General features: G+C 39.6%; 1 protein-coding gene across 2 annotated transcripts in view; it reads left to right on the plus strand.

Annotated features, from left to right (window-relative positions):
- The window catches only part of SNX29 (sorting nexin 29), a 459,980-nt gene that overhangs the window by 429,928 nt on the left and 12,568 nt on the right, over positions 1-17,484 (plus strand). The window lies entirely within an intron of this gene.

Here is a 17,484-nt window from a genome sequence, read left to right on the forward strand (position 1 = left end):
TTTATCTAGACAGGACTAAACCGTTTCATGCTTCATCTTGCCTGTTCGTGTCATATGCAGACCACATGAAGGGGCAAGAGGTCTCTGCACAGACCATCTCTAGATAGTTAACATCCCATATCAAGACTGCGTACGAGATAGCTTTGGCTGCACCTCCTCAGTGGATATGGGCTCCCACTATGAGGGCGCAAACGATGTCAATAGCATTCAGTGATATTTCCATAGTAGACAGGACAGCCACATGGTCATCCATACATATGGACCATTATGCTGTTACCTCATCTTCCAAAGCAGATGCGGACTTTGGAAGGGCGGTCCTGTGATCCCTATTTCAGTAAACTCCAAGCTCCTCTTCCAGATTGGGGTCATTGGTTGTGAGTCACCTAAATGGAATACATGTCTGCAACTAGTCAAAGAAGAAGAAATGGTTACTTACTATTACTGTGGTTCTTCAAGATGTGATGCAGATGTGTATGCCATAACCTACCCTCTATCCCCTCCGCATCAGAATCTCCTCTCATGGGCTTTCAGTGCAAAGGGACTGAGGGGGGTCAGGGCGGCGTCACCTCTATAGCCAGGGGAGGGACCACAAAGCACAAGTGCCATCCATCTATGCGTACTGTTAGGCAAAAGGCTCCTTGCACTAGGTGCACACACACCTAAGTGGAATATACGTCTGCATCACTTCTCAAAGAACCACAGTTACAGCAAGTAACCATTTTTACCTTAAAAGCTACTTTGCTAGACACTAAAAATCAAGGACTGAATAAAGACACTGAATTTATGGCTTATTACAAAAATCTTCAACCCACTAACAACCTCCTCCCCCCCAGCTGCAATTTGTGTGTGTGTGTGTGCGCGCGTGTGTGTAATAATATTAAAATTCAGAATGATCCAGACAAACTGGAGAAAAAAATGCTCTGAAATAAATAGAATGAAATTCAATAAAGACAAATGTAAAGTATTCCACTTAGGAAGGAACAATCAGTTGCACACATATACAATGGAAAATGACTGCCTAGAAAAGGAGTACTGTGGAAAGGGATCTGTGGGTCATAGTGGATCACAAGCTAAATATGAGTCCACAATATAGCACTTTTGCAAAAAAAGCAAACATAATTCTGGAATGTATTAGTAGGAGTGTTGTAAGCAAGACACAAGAATTAATTCTCCCACTTTACTCTGCACTGATTAGGCCTCAACTGGAGTATTATGTCCAGTTCTGGGAACCACGTTTCAGGAAAGATGTGGACAAATTGGATAAAGTCTAGAGAAGAGCAACAAAAATGATTAAAGGTCTAGAAAACGTGATTTATGAGGGAAGATTTTAAAAATTGGGTTTGTTTAGTCTGGAGAAGAGAAAACTCGGGGGATATGATAACAGTTTTCAAGTACATAAAAGGTTGCTATGAAGAGGAGGGAAAAAAATTGTTCTCCTTAACCTCTGACAGGACAAGAAGAAATGGGATTAAATTGCAGCAAGGCCAGTTTAGGTTGGACATTAGGAAAAACTTCTTAACTGTCAGGATAGTTAAGCACTGGAATAAATTGGCCAGGGAGGTTGTGGAATCTCCATAATTGGAGATTTTTATGAGCAGGTTAGTCAAACACCTGTCAGGGATGGTCTAGCTAATACTAGATGATCTCCTGAGGTCCCTTCCAATTCTCTGATTTTATATATCATTCATAGATATAAAATATGCCTTTTTTACATGCTTTCTAGAATGGCAAACATTTTGAAATCAATTTAGTCACTGAAAGATCATAAATCTTTCTCTGATTTCTTTGCATACAATAATAAATTATTTTCTTAGAAGAATCACAGAATTGTATTGCTTGCTTCATCCATTATCCTATGCGCAGCCCCAATATGGGGCTTAAATGATTTGGTTGTAGCATTTTAGCTGGATCAAAGAGGAACTATGTGGACATCAGGGAGACCAATAAGAAGATGGTCACAATAATCAGTAATAAAATCTAAATTTTCTTGTAATGCTAATCCCATGAAATGAACTAATAAATTATTATTTTAAAGTTAGGCGACACCTGATAATTCATGAATGGTAGGATCATTCATGAAGGGCAGATGGATAATTCATCCTGGGAAACATGGTCCAGATTTAAAATTATAAAACCCCAAAAATCCCATTTTCTGTTGCTTTATTTGTTTCCAATGCATTTGAAACATAAATCAATGGAAGCCCGTTTGAATCTGTTGATTTGTGCATTATGGTGTGAAAAATACAAAGCTGAGTGGTTCTGCCACCAGAACAACATACAAGATGTGTCATTCAAAGACAGAAAACGTAAGCACAAGTTGATATTGCATAATTCACTGTTGTGTTGGAGTTTAAACTTTCTTTTAGCAACCCTGTGTCACACAAGTTGGTGTGTGGGACACCTTTGGGAGATGTGTGTTATGGAGAGAGGCCACTGCTCATGCAAAGCTGAGAAGATGACTAGATTGACGTATGGTCCACCTAAATACTTTTGGGTTTTCTGTCCAGAGTTTTAAGGCTCAGCTGGCCATGGAAGGAGTCTGGTGTAGTCTAAGTGAAGGTCGGGTTTTCAGGTTTTTCTGAAAAACACTTATAGCGAAGGTTCATTATTATTTAAATTTTTCCAGGATACTGATGCCTTTTCAGTCTGATTTTAGTTACTGAGATTGTTTGTTTTTTGCTTTTAACTTGCTGCTATGTGAAATCAGATTTTATTACTGATTATTGTGGCCACCTCCTTGCTCTTCTCTCTGATGTCCACATAGTTCCTCTTTGATCCAGCTAAAATGCTACAACCAAAATTATTCATTGGTCAGATAATGTCATACCCCTCTTTGATTTGCTCTACTAGCTTCCCCTTGCTTGTTTTCAATACACTGCACAACTTCATCCTCCCAGATCATGTTCCTTCTTGTCCCTTGCACTTCTTCAACGCCAGCCCAAATGCCCCCTTTGTTTACATCTTCATCTCATCTTGATGAGACTTATGAAATGTACTTCCAAATCCAGTATGTCAAGCCTCAACCCTCTCCTCAATCGGATCCCTTCATAAAAGTCTACTATTTTAATGAGGCTCACACAGGAAAGAAATGAAAAATAATAGCTTTTAAAAACTTTAAAAAGTCTATAAAACTTTATCCGAAGTGAGGCCTTTCTGTGTTCAAAAGCTCTTTAGTTTCGAGGCCATCTTCATGTCCACAGTATCAAGCATATTGTCAGCACTTAAGTTGTCATCAGTAATAAAGGATAATAGGAAGAGCTTTTGCTATGAAAGTTCATTTATTTATTTACTATATTTGACATACCTACCAAAGGAAAGTCATAGTCTTGCAGAATTATATTTTAGAAGTGGATTTCCCATTTATTAATTTTTTCTCCTATCATATTTACTATTGTTATCTTAACACCCATGAAAATCCTAATCTTTCTCTAATAAAGGGTTTCTTTGACTCTGTTCTAAATTGTTGCATGTGTTAATGTCACTCCTGTTACCTTCTAAGACAAATGATGAGGTTACTTTCAGAAAAGCAGCTGAAACTTCTTTATTTGACGGACTAATTAAAAATGAAGGATGTGTTGGTTGATCACAACTTCTTTTTATCATGCCATTCACTCTTACAGTAATAGTAAAAAGGATTTCATTATTAAAAATAATCTCAAACTTTTGTGCCATATTGTGTTTTTTTTTCATTATTTTATAAGCAGCGCATTAGCAAAACTCAGAGCACAGCATCTTAGAAGCTTATTTGCTAGGGGGAATATCTGAACAAAGATGAAAAAATGTGAGTTCCATTGATGAGGGATGAATCATCCTATTGTTCCAAGTCCAAAGAGCTGGGCTTGGAGCAAGAGTATCTCAAGGAGAATGGGGGAGAGGAATCCTCCCAACTAGGCAACACGGCAGCTGCACACCTGCTCCTTGGCCTTTACCCCACTCTTAGGGCGGAGTCATCTCACACTGCCTGAATCCCTGCTTCAATGAGGCTGTTGGATTTACAGAATGGGAGATCTAACAGCCCTACTACATCCCTCCTCCATCTGCACCTACATCTCTTTACAACCCACAGCTCTTGTGCTGCAGAGATAGTCCATGAGAAGCTGGGTTTGGTAGTGAACAAGGTGAGCTCAACCAAGACATGGCAATCTAAAGCAGTAATAAGATAAAAAGATTTGACTGACGTAGTCCAATCAGATGGTGATGCTTTCCTATCAGTTAGTGAGGAAACTGAATCATAGTAGCACAGGAGGTAAGTTGATGATTTCAGCAGTAGGAGACTTAACTTTTCAAATATTCTTGATATGATAGAGGCAGAGGGTAGGGGATATAAGAGGAGATGACAAATATCTCCATTTCTTACCCCTGTAAGATGAGGGAGTGGTATGGCTTCTGCTTGCTTTCTTTTGTAAAAATTTGGAGTTGTGTGGCTTACGATTTTTATAAGGATATAGCTGCAAATACGATAGTGTCTGAGAACATGCTTTCTGTAAATAGTTTACATGCTTCATTTTTTACTATTTCATCCTGTTCTATCTGTCTGTTACTTCTAATGCCAAACATATTGATTATGAGCTGTTTAAAAGTTAATTTGGTAATTAAGGCTGTCTACACTCAATCTGTCAGTCTTTGAATGCAAACAACTTGGGACTATAAAGGAGGAAGTCCCTTGCTTGTCACTATAATCCAATGTTGCATTAGTGAGTTGAAATTTCTACTTGTCAAACAAATGAACATTACCCCTCTCATTTTTGCATGTAAGATTGTGAATTGTGAATCCTGATGCATAAAAGTCTTTTCTGTTTTTAATTACTCCAATATTTTCAATACATAGTAATGTATCTTAAGTGTGTATGCAATGATTTTCTCCACTGTACTGGAAAGATAATTATAACAGTAGCAAAAATAATGAATAAATCCAGGTACACATTGAACACTTTTATTCTAAAGCCAAAGACTAAATTCCATTATTATAGACACAGTCTCTGAGCACATTCTCACCACCAGACAGCAGAGTGATGCAATTCAAATGGCCATATATAGAAAGCAAACACAGTCTGAGTTTACAGTTTGACATACAATCATACAATCAACATAGAATTGTAGAAATGTAGGGCTGGAAGGGAACTGGAAGACCATCAAGTCCAGCCCCCTGTGCTGAGGTGGGACCAAGTAAACCATCCTGGACAGGTGTTTATCCAACCTGTTCTTAAAAACCTCCAGTGATGGGGATTCCACAACCTCCCTTTGAAGCCTGTTTCCGAGAACTTAACCATTCTTATACTTAGAAAGTTTTTCCTGATCTCTAACCTTTGCTGCACATTAAGCCCATTACTACTTGTCCTAACTTCAGTGAACATGGAAAGCAATTAATCACAGTCCTCTTTATAACAGGCGTTAATATTTTTGAACACTGTTATCAGGTCCCCCTTGAATCTTCTTTTCTTAGGACTAAATATGCCCATTTTTTTTAACTTTTCCACATAGTTCAGGTTTTCGAAACCTTTTATCATTTTTGTTGATCTTCTCTGGATTCTCTTCAATTTATCCATACACTTTCCTAAAGTGTGGTACCCAGAATTGGACACAATATTCAAGCAAAGGCCTCAACAGTGCTAAGTAAATCGGGACAATTACCTCCTGTGTCTTACGTAGGACATTCCTTTTAATACACCACAGAATATTAGTAGTCTCTTTTACAGCTGCATCACATTGTCAACTCTCATTCAATTTGTGTTCCATTTTAACTCCCAGATCCTTTTCAGCAGTACTACCTTCAAGACAGTTATTCCCCATTTTGTAATTGTGCATTTGATTTTTTCTTCTTAATTGTAATACTTTGCACTTTATTGACTTGTCGATTTCAGACCAATTTTTCAATTTAAGTTCTTTTGAATTCTAATCCACTCCCCAAAGAGCTTGCAAGCCCTCCTACCTTTGTGTCATCTGCATATTATATAAACATACTCGTCTCTCCATTATCTAAGTTATTAATGAAAATATTGAATGGTACCAGACACAGAACTGATTCCTGTTGGAACACCACTAGAGATGCCCTCCCAGTCTGAGACGGAACCATTGCTAACTGCTCTTTGAGAACAGTCTTTTAACGAGTTGTGCACCCACCTTATAATAATTTCATCCAGACCACATTTCCATAGTTTACTTACGAAAATGTCATGTGAGACAGCATCAAAAGCCTTACAGAAATCAAGATATACCATGTCTACTACTACTGGGCCAACTACTGGGCCAGAGCCAGTAACTGACAAAGAAGCAAAGTGGGTTGATGTGGCATGATTTGTTCTTGACATATCCATGCTGCTATTCCTTATAACCCTATTATCCTCTAGGTGCTTACAAACTGATTGTTTGATCATTTGTTTCAGTATCTTTTCAGGTGCTGAAGTTAGGCTGACTGGTCTATGTGTCCCTGGTTCCCCTTTTTAAAAATAGATATGTTTTGGACCTCACCTGTCGTCCTTTAGTTCTCAAAGATAATTGCTAACATTTCCAAGATTGCTTCAGCTAATTCCTTAAATACCCCAGGATGAATTTAATCAGGCCCTGCTGACTTGAATACATCTAATTTATCTAAATATTCTTTAACCTGTTCTTTCCTTATTTTGGCTTGGATTCCTTTTCTGTTGCTAATATTAATTGTGTTGAGTATCTGGTCACCTTTAATCTTATTCATGCAGACTGAAGCAAAATAGGCATTAAACACCTCAGCCTTCTTGATTCCGTCAGTTATTAGCTCCCCTCCCCCACTAACTAGAGGCCCTACACTTACCTTTGTCTTTCTCTTGCTCCTAATGTATTTAAAGAACCTCTTCTTATTGCTTGTTCTCCCCTTTGCTAGGTGTACCTCATTTTGTGGTTCAGCCTCTCTCATTTTATCCCTACATGATCGTGCTTTTCTTTTGTACTTCTCCTTATCAATGTGTCCATGTTTCCTCTCCATGTAGGATTCCTTTTTAATTTTCTGCTCATTAAAGAGCACCTGAAGGAGCCATATTGGCCTCTTACTACTCTTTCTGTGTTTCCTTCATGTCAGAATAGTTTGCAGCTGTGCCTTTAACACTGTCATTTTAAGAAACTGCTAGCTCTCCTGAACTCCTTTATCTCTTAGATTTTCAGATTTTTGTCCCATGGAACCTTACCTACCATTTCTCTGAGTTTGTTAAAGTCTGCTTTTTTTTTTTTAAGTTCATTGTCCTTATTGTGCTACTCTCACTTCTTCCTTTCCTTAGAATTATTAAATCTATCATTTCATGATCACTTTCAACCAAATTGCTTTCCATCTTTAGATTCACTACCAATTCCTCCCTGATGGTCAGAATCAAGTCTAAAATGGTTGTTCCCTAATAACTTCCACCACCTTCTGAAACAAAAATATATTCCTAGAACTTATTGGAAATGGTGTTTTGCTGTTTTACTTTTCCAACAGATATCTGGGTAGTTCAAGTCCCCCATTATTAGCAGGTCTTGTGTTTGGATATTTCTGCTATTTGTTCTAGAAATGCCTCATCCACTTCCTCTTCCTGATTTGGTGGCCTATTGTAGACCCCCTATCATGACCCCTACTGTTTACCCTTTTTATCTTTACCTAGAGACTTTTAACTTGTTTGCCTCTCCCCTCCTTCTGGACCTCGGAACAAGTGTATATATTTTTGATGTGTAATAAAGTGCCTCCTTCCTTTTTTCTGTGTTTGTTCTTCCTGAACAAACTATACCCCTCTATGCCAATATTCCATTTGTGAGATTTATCCCACCAAATCTCTGATACCAACTAAGTAATAATGTAGCTTATGTAATAATACTTCCAGTCCTTCCTGTTTGTTCCCCATACTATTTGTGTTTGTGTATAGATATGTAAGATGTTGAGCAAATTCTCCCACTGACTTGCCTCTTGTTGCTCCTATGACCCTGCTGTAATTTTCTGTGTCCCCCATAACATATAGTCCCTGCGGTCACCTTTTTTATGCTTACCTGTGGGCTTTTGTCACCTGCCCCCTCTGAACCTAGTTTAAAGCCTCCCTCAGCAAGTTAGTGAGTTAGCACCCAAAGATGTTCTTCCCCTTCTTGGTCAGACGGACCCCATCCTTCCATTTGTCGACACCATCTGCACAGCCATGCATTCATCTTCACGATGTGCCTATCCCAGCCTGTGCCCTTAAGCTCAACTCAGGGGATAGATGAGAACACAACCTGCGCTCCCAACTCCTTCATCTTCACTCCCAAAGCCCTGTAGTCACTGCTGATCTGCTCAGGGTCATGCCTGACAGTATCATTAGTGCCCATGTGGATGAGCAGCATGGAGGAGTAGTCAGAGGGACGGATAAGCCTCAGCAATGTTTCTCTAAAGTCTCAGATGCAGGCTTCAGGCAGGCAGCACACCTCCCAGGACCTCATGTCAGATTGGCTCCGTCCCTGCCTCAAAACTCTAATGCTGCCACCATTCAGGGGTGGTGGCTGTGCGCCTCCCAGCTATGGGGGCAGGCAGTGGCTCTTCCTCAGCTATTGGTGTCTGCTCCTCACTTCCTGTTGCCAGAACAGCATATTGGTTCTTGACTGCAATGGATGGGATGGAGGGGTAGGTGGAGCACTATCTACTGTCCTAAGTGGCCAACAGCCAGTCTCCTCCTCATAGAGCAGCCAGTTCTTCTTCCTCCTCTGGTGCCGCTGTAGTCATCTGTAGTCAGCTAGCATCCTCGGTCCCGGATGTTTCCACATGTGTTCTGTAGATGAAGTCCTCATGCTCTTGGATGCTATTCAGATGAACCACCTCCTCCTGCAGCTCTCACTTGGTGCCTGGGTGACTCTGATTGACTCCACCAACAGATAGCTCTTTTTTAGGGGAAAGTAACAAAGAACCAGAAGGTCATTAAAAAGAGCAGTTATTCTAAGCTGTTATCTACAGATGCACCTCAGGCAGAATTTGACACCATGACAAAATCAATTAAACTGAATTGGTATCCAAAACAAATGCTGGGCAGAATAATCAAGAATGCATACAAGCTAAAAATGACTTAATGGGTAAAAGGAATTGATTTCCCAGCAGGATGCATTCATCTTCTGGCTCAAACAAATGAAGAGTGTAAAAAAGAACTGGAAGCTGTAGCATTTGACCATTCTTCTGCTGAATAGGCCAACAGTTAAGAGGTATCCTACAAAACATACCCTGCAAAGACTGTGATGTTTATAAGATGATGAAACAAAGAAAGAACTGGAGTACTTGTGGCACCTTAGAGACTAACAAATTTATTTGAGCATAAGCTTTCGTGAGCTACCTATTTTTACCCATTTGTTAGTCTCTAAGGTGCCACAAGTACTCCTTTTCTTTTTGCGAATACAGACTAACACAGCTGCTACTCTGAAAGAAAGAACTGGATATTCAAATGAACCAGCGTAATACAGGCAACCATAAACTTGGAGACTGTTAGCCAAAAGGTTTGTCCTTAAATACAAATGCTGGTAACTCTGTTCTTATAGCAAAGGACAAATTAGAAAAGAGAGTGACAAGAGCACTGCACATATATGTGCCCAGAAAGCTGTTGGCAAAAATAATTTGAGATAGAATACATTGCACTGAATTGTTGCCTTTATATGTATTTGCTAGAGATACTGGCAGGACCACTGAAATGTACATAGAATGGCTTGTACTACTGCACTCAACTCTTGATTGCTTAATAAGATATCTGGTTGAAAGGAAAATGTTCTAGCTGTGCAGGTCTGTGGCCAGGCAATATGTCAGGATTAAAATTATTGCATTCATCAAAGGGAAACAAGGCAGGAGAATAGTCATCTCCTTGCCACTTTTCAATCTCCCCCATCCTCTACCACCAAAAACATTTTTTTAGCAGTTTCTACATTTTGCGGCTGGGTTTTGTATACCCGCACTTTCTGTGCTCAGCAGGCAGTCTGCAGCTGAAACTGACAAGTGTGAGACACTCTCAGATGCTGGCAGCCTTTTCCATCCTGTTTCTCCAGAAATGGAAGTTCGGTGGACTTAAGATAAGGGGAAGATTTTTTTAAAAATATGTCTTGAAAGTTCCTAACTTATTTCTCAAAAAGAAAAAGGAGTACTTGTGGCACCTTAGAGACGAACAAATTTATTTGAGCATAAACTTTCGTGAGCTACAGCTCACTTCATCAGATGCATGCAGTGGAAAATACAGTAGGGCGATTTTATATACACAGAGAGCATGAAACAATGGTGCTATCGTACGCACTGTAACGAGAGTGATCAGGTAAGGTGAGCTATTACCAGCAGAAGAGAAAAAAAACCTTTTGTAGTGATAATCAAGGTGGGCCATTTCCGGCAGTTGACAAGAACGTGTGAGGAACAGTGATGGGGGGAAATAAACATGGGGAAATAGTTTTACTTTGTGTAATGACCCATTCACTCCCAGTCTTTATTCAAGCCTAATGTAATGGTGTCCAGTTTGCAAATTAATTCCAATTCAGCAGTCTCTCATTGGAGTCTGTTTTTGAAGTTTTTTTGTTGTAATATTGTGACTTTTAGGTCTGTAATCGAGTGACCAGAGAGATTGAAGTGTTCTCTGACTGGTTTTTGAATGTTATAATTCTTGACATCTAATTTGTGTCCATTTATTCTTTTACGTAGAGACTGTCCGGTTTGGCCAATGTACATGGCAGAGGGGCATTGCTGGCACAAAATATATCACATTGGTAGATGTGCAGGTGAATGAGCCTCTGAGAGTGTGGCTGATGTGATTAGGCCCTATGCTGGTGTCCCCTTAATTGATATGTGGACACAGTTGGCAACGGGCTTTGTTGCAAGGATAGGTTCCTGGGTTAGTGTTTTTGTTGTGTGGTGTGTGGTTGCTGGTGAGTATTTGCTTCATGTTGGGGAGCTGTCTGTAAGCAAGGACTGGCCTGTCTCCCAAGATCTGTGAGAGTGATGGATTGTCCTTCAGGATAGGTTGTAGATTCTCAATGATGCGCTGGAGAGGTTTTAGTTGGGGGCTGAAGGTGACTGCTAGTGGTGTTCTGTTATTGTCTTTGTTGGGCCTGTCACGTAGTAGGTAACTTCTGGGTACTCTTCTGGCTCTGTCAATCCGTTTCTTCACTTCAGCAGGTGGGTATTGTAGTTGTAAGAACGCTTGATAGAGATCTTGTAGGTGCTAGTAATAGCTCACCTTACCTGATCACTCTCGTTACAGTGTGTATGGTAACACCAATTATTTCATGTTCTCTGTGTATATAAAATTGCCCTACTGTATTTTCCACGGCATGCATCCGATGAAATGAGCTATAGCTCACGAAAGCTTATGCTCAGATAAATTTGTTAGTCTCTAAGGTGCCACAAGTACTCCTTTTCTTTTTGCAGATACAGACTAACGCAGCTGCTACACTGTAACTCATTTCTGCCCATGCAACATCTGTTTCCACGTAAGTGGATCTGGCCACTAGCAGCTGAAATTGAATTTCAGCTGTTGGTGGCTGTTTCCATAGAAAAGAGTGCTAGATGCATTTCTAATACATTTCTGTATTATAATAATGCATTTTTACATCCTACATAAATCTTTGTAATAAACTAAGCAAAATAATTCTATATTTAAATAAAATTTAGGTTGTGATGTTAAAAATAGGTTTAAAAAATTCATCATTAGGGCAAATGCTTTAGGATTCTGTTTTCAGTCATTCTGCTGTAGATCTGGAGTAGCTCCATTTAAGTCAATGGAGTTACTCTGAATTTACATCAATGGAACTGATAACAGAATTTCATATTTTTATACTTAATTCACATTATTTTGATGTTTTCCATCCAACCAGACACACTCCAAGCAGTCCACACTTCTTAGTCAAGATGGAGTCCTATTGATCTATAAGTCCTTATTTGGAGAAAATCCATTTTGTACCCTTCGAACTCTTTGTCCTTTCTTTTGATGGAGTCTCTGCTTTCTGTCAAAAGCAAGGGTGAGTGGCTTCCTATTGGGCTAACTCTGATAATTCATGAACATGCCAGCAGGAGGAGCTTGTGTATTTAAAGATACTTCTAGTAAAACAAGCACTGAGTTACACCTGATGTATATAACACTGTTTTCACATACCGCATAAACTACTGGATAGTCAATAACTGTCTGTTTAGCTTCATGATCCTCCAGTTGTCAGCAGTGCCATCATTCTGGCAAACTGAATCCTAGCGTTAAAGGTAATCTTGTTTGTTATGAGAAATGCCAGTCAAGGCGAAATTTGTTTATTTGTTCCCTTTTGTAAATCTGATGCTTATGCATACTGAAAATTATGTGTATTTATTTTTATTACTTCCAGTTTAGCCTTGGAAGACAAGCGACTAGGGTGGCACTGCTGATACCTGTTCCAGGAGACCAGCAGGCTATAACATAGTATTCCCATGAGCTGGATAGGGTGAATTGGCCTAAAAAGTCATTATATCCAAAACTCACTTGTTATAGAAACAGGATAGCAAACCAAATGGATTTATACAAATTTCAACCCGGCCTGTCAGGCCTAACAAATGGAAATGATCATGAATTTCAGATAACAGCTGAACATAGTACATGTCTGACAAGCTGGAATGTTAGAACTCTATTTGCTCCAGGCCAGACTGAGCTAGTAGCAGAGAAGTTAAGGAAATTACAAGTTTCCTTTGCTACCATACAAGAGACACATTGGCTGAGTACAGGAGAGTTGACAGGTGGAAATTATACTTTCTTTTACTCTGGTCGTTCAAGTGGACAAGCCAAGCATAGAGATGGGGTTGTTATAGCAGTGGACAAGAAAACAGTTACTTCAGTGAACAGCTGGAAACTGGCGTCTGAGTGGATTGTCATAGCGGAGTTTACTACTGCTTACAATAAACTACGCATAACAGTGATCTGTTGTTATGCACCAGCAGAAGAAGAGGGATGGATTTTATCAGCAGCTGGATAATACTGTAGATCATGGTATGATCCTGATAATGAGATATATGAATGCAAAGATTAGTAGTGGACATGGTAAACAAATGAATAGTGTTGGACCACACAGCATCATGATGGCAAACAATAATTGGAAAAACTTAAAAATTTGCTGTGAGATGCATGATCTAATTATTGGTGGTACTTGGTTTCTTCACAAAGACACACACAAGGTTACATAGAACTCACCAGATGGTCAAACTGTAAACCAGACTGACCATATTATTATCAGTAAAAGGCATAGACTGTAACTGTTGGATATTAGTCTACAGAAATGCTGAGTGTGGCAGTGATCATGAATGGGAAAAATTAAGTTAAAGTCCAAGAAAAAAAGATGGGTGCAGCTGGAACTAAATTTTATCTTGATAAGATAAAGGATAGCTCTACTAGGGAGGCATAAAAGGTGATGCTTGGAAGGCCTTTCAAGATAAGGTGGATAGAAAGCTGGCTAGATTGTCGGGCTCAACGGGTAGTGATCATTGGCTTCATGTCTAGTTGTCAGCCGGTATCAAGTGGAGTGCCCCAAGGGTCGGTCCTGGAGCCGGTTTTGTTCAATATCTTCATTAATGATCTGGAGGATGGCGTGGACTGCACCCTCAGCAAGTTTGCAGATAACACTAAACTGGGAGGAGTGGTAGATACGCTGGAGGGTAGGGAAAGGAGACAGAGGGCCCTAGACAAATTAGAAGATTGGGCCAAAAGAAATCTGATGAGGTTCAACAAGGACAAGTGCAGAGTCCTGCACTTAGGACAGAAGAATCCAATGCACAGCTACACACTAGGGACCAATTGGCTAGGCAGCAGTTCTGCAGAAAAGGTTACAGTGGATGAGAAGCTGGATATGAGTCAACAGTGTGCCCTTGTTGCCAAGAAAGCTAATGGCATTTTGGGCTGTATAAGTAGGGGCATTGCCAGCAGATTGAGGGACATGATCGTTCCCCTCTATTCGACATTGGTGAGGCCGCATCTGGAGTACTGTGTCCAGTTTTGGGCCCCACACTACAAGAAGGATGTGGAAAAATTGGAAAGCATCCAGCGGAGGGCAACAAAAATGATTAGGGGACTGGAACACATGACTTATGAGGAGAGGCTGAGAGAACTGGGATTGTTTAGTCTGCAGAAGAGAAAAATGAGGGGGGATTTGATAGCTGCTTTCCACTACCTGAAAGGGGGTTCCAAAGAGGATGGATCTAGACTGGTCTCAGTGGTAGCAGATGACAGAACAAGGAGTAATGGTCTCAAGTTGCAGTGGGGGAGGTTTAGGTTGGATATTAGGAAAAACTTTTTCACTAGGAGGGTGGTGAAACACTGGAATGCGTTACCTAGAGAGGTGGTGGAATCTCCTTCCTTAGAAGTTTTTAAGGTCAGGCTTGACAAAAGCCCTGGCTGGGATGATTTAGTTGGGGATTGGTTTAGTTGTGGATTGGACTAGATGACCTCCTGAGGTCCCTTCCAACCCTGATATTCTATGATTCTATTATATTAATTTGTGATGATGAAGAAATCTCCCTATAGACTGTCTGGGAAATATTCAAGGAAACAATATAGAACACAGGTTTCAGAGTAACAGCCGTGTTAGTCTGTATTCGCAAAAAGAAAAGGAGTACTTGTGGCACCTTAGAGACTAACCAATTTATTTGAGCATGAGCTTTCGTGAGCTACAGCTCACTTCATCGGCATAAGTAGCTCCCAAAAGCTCATGCTCAAATAAATTGGTTAGTCTCTAAGGTGCCACAAGTACTCCTTTTCTTTTTGCGAATATAGAACATAGTGGAGGAAGTTATTGGAAGGCATAAGCAAACCATAAAAAGCTGGACAAGCAACAAAACAAGAACATCACCGTAAATGTGTAAGCAAGTCAAATAAGTCTGCTGGGAAAGCGGAAGGAGTAAAAGCATTATGCAAAGTGGTGAAGAAATTACAAGGATTGGACAAGCAACGGTTTTGGAGAGAAGAGGCTCAGCAACTAGAGTAGGCCTCCAGAAATCAAGATATGAAAATAATATACAAAAAGATTAAGTTGTATGGAAACACAATCAGGCCAACAATACAAGCGGCAAAAAAGGCTACCTGTGAACTGACAACAAATGCCAAAGAGGTGCTGGAAGTAGGGAAGGACCATTCTGACAAAGTCTGAACCCTGCAGTTCATCCAGATGCAAGCATTCTAGTCATGCTAGGTGAAAATAGGGCAGCTTTGAAAGAGAAGGGACATCTGAACTACCCATCAGAAGAAGAAATAGAAAGAGCAAGTGAAGCAGTTAAAAAATAGACAACTGAACTGCTCAATTGCTTAAAAGCCAATTAGACAAGTGCTATCGAAGCATTAGAAAAAATATACAAAAAGGTATGGGAAGAAGAGGAGTCACCAGATAACTGGCTAAAGGCAGTAGTTGGGCCAATCTTGAAGAAAGGAGATCCTGCAAATTCAAATAATTATAGGCATATAAGCATATCATCAGTATTGGGAAAAATCATGATGAAAGTAATTGTCAATGGATTAAGGCCAGTTTTAGAAAAATTAGTAGGCGAGGAACAGTGCAACTTCAGACCAGGTCCAAGTTGCATTTATTAGTTATTCATGCTCTGACAGTTGATAGAACAAAAAGTGAGAATGGGGTTTAAAGATGTTTGCTGTTTTCATCAACTTCACAACGGCATTTGGTTTGTAGGAAAACATTATGGAAAGTAGCAAAATCACATGGAGTTTCAGATAAGATGATTGCAATTACAAAGGCTATGTATAAAGATTCCTACAATGCTGTAAGAATTGATAGAGAATCAAGCAACTTGTTCAAGAGAGTTTGATGTAAGACAAGGGGATATGGAATCACTGTCGCTTTTTTTCATGTTCGTAAACATTAAGAATGTTAGTTGAGTTGGACGATGTGACATTGGATGATCTAGAGTTAAACTTCTTAGTTTGGGCAGATGACATCATACAACTGGCAGACCCATCTGAGTTAATGATGATGCTCTTTGCTACTTGGATAATCGGTGTATTAATACAGTAATAATAGTAAAGGAGTACTTGTGGCACGTTATTTGAGCATAAGCTTTCATGAGCTACAGCTCACTTCATTGGCTGCATGCAGTGGAAAACACAGTGGAGAGATTTTATGTACACAGGGAACATGAAACAATGTGTGTTACCATACACACTGTAATGAGAGTGATCAGGTAAGGTGAGCTATTACCAGCAGTAGACGGGGGTGGGGGGAGGGAACCCTTTTGTAGTGATAATCAAGGTGGGCCATTTCCAGCAGTTGACAAGAATGTGTATTCCTCACAGGTTCTTGTCAACTGCTGGAAATGGCCCACCTTGATTATCACTACAAAAGGGTTTTTTTGTTTTTTGGGGTTTTTTTTCCCTCTCCTGCTGGTAATAGCTCACCTTACCTGATCGCTCTTGTTACAGTGTGTATGGTAACACCCATTGTTTCATGTTCTCTGTGTATATAAAATCTCCCCACTGTATTTTCCACTACATGCATCCGATGAAGTGAGCTGTAGCTCACGAAAGCTTATGCTCAAATAAATTTGTTCGTCTCTAAGGTGCCACAAGTACTCCTTTTCTTTTTGCGGATACAGACTAACACAGCTGCTACTCTGAAACCAGTAATAATAGTATAATCATAAATAGTAATAAATTCCCTCCCACAGCACCTATATCAATAAAAATAGAATCGAGGTAACATTAATATGCACAATTGAAATTGATGCAGAAAGCAGGCTCTTCTAGGTACTGCATATAGCTTTTGTTAATTTGGATTCTCCAGTACTGTGATGTTACAAAATGAAAAATCATAAAATCTGGAAATGTAGAAATGGATATCTAATTATCTATGGCTACCACAGAGTAAGATTATGTACCCAGCTAAATTTTAGTGTTTTGATTTTATTGACAAGCAAGCAAAGCACTAAAGTTGTAATGTGTAAATCTTGCTATTACACAAGAACAACAAGTGTGTTGCTAAGAAGTTTTGAGATTTGATGAGCATTTTATGCAATTATTTTCATGTTGCGGACTTTCTGGTCACAGCGGAAGTACTATATTAGGAACTCTAGTGAACTTTAGTTGAAATCAATATACTTAAGGCTGTCTCAAAACTGAGGCTACTTCAAACTATTCTGATAGGGAAATGCATAACAATGAAACTTCACATTGCTATTTGAAAAGCATTTTTATTTTCTGCTAACATTTTCTATTTAGCAACTGACTTTGGGAGAGTATTTTCTGGAACCATTGTCCATTATGTTGGGGAATATTGGCAACTGTTTGTTAGCCTTACAAAACTAATGCTTACCACTGATAAAATGAAGTACTGTTGACTGACTTACCTTACTAAAGTACTCTGCTCCCTGAGGGTGAAATTTGCATCTTTGAACAGAGCCTGTACAAGGCCTATGTTCCATTTAGGTCCATCCCATTTAAGCCCTCAAAATACATCTTAAATGGAATCTAAGTGTTCATGTAATAATAATACCTACCTCTTTTACAGTGCTTTTCATCAGTAGTTCTCCAAGTGGTTTTACGAAGGAAA

This window comes from Eretmochelys imbricata, chromosome 10 (genome assembly GCF_965152235.1).
Source record: "Eretmochelys imbricata isolate rEreImb1 chromosome 10, rEreImb1.hap1, whole genome shotgun sequence".
In the NCBI taxonomy this organism is placed as follows: Eukaryota; Metazoa; Chordata; order Testudines; family Cheloniidae; genus Eretmochelys; species Eretmochelys imbricata.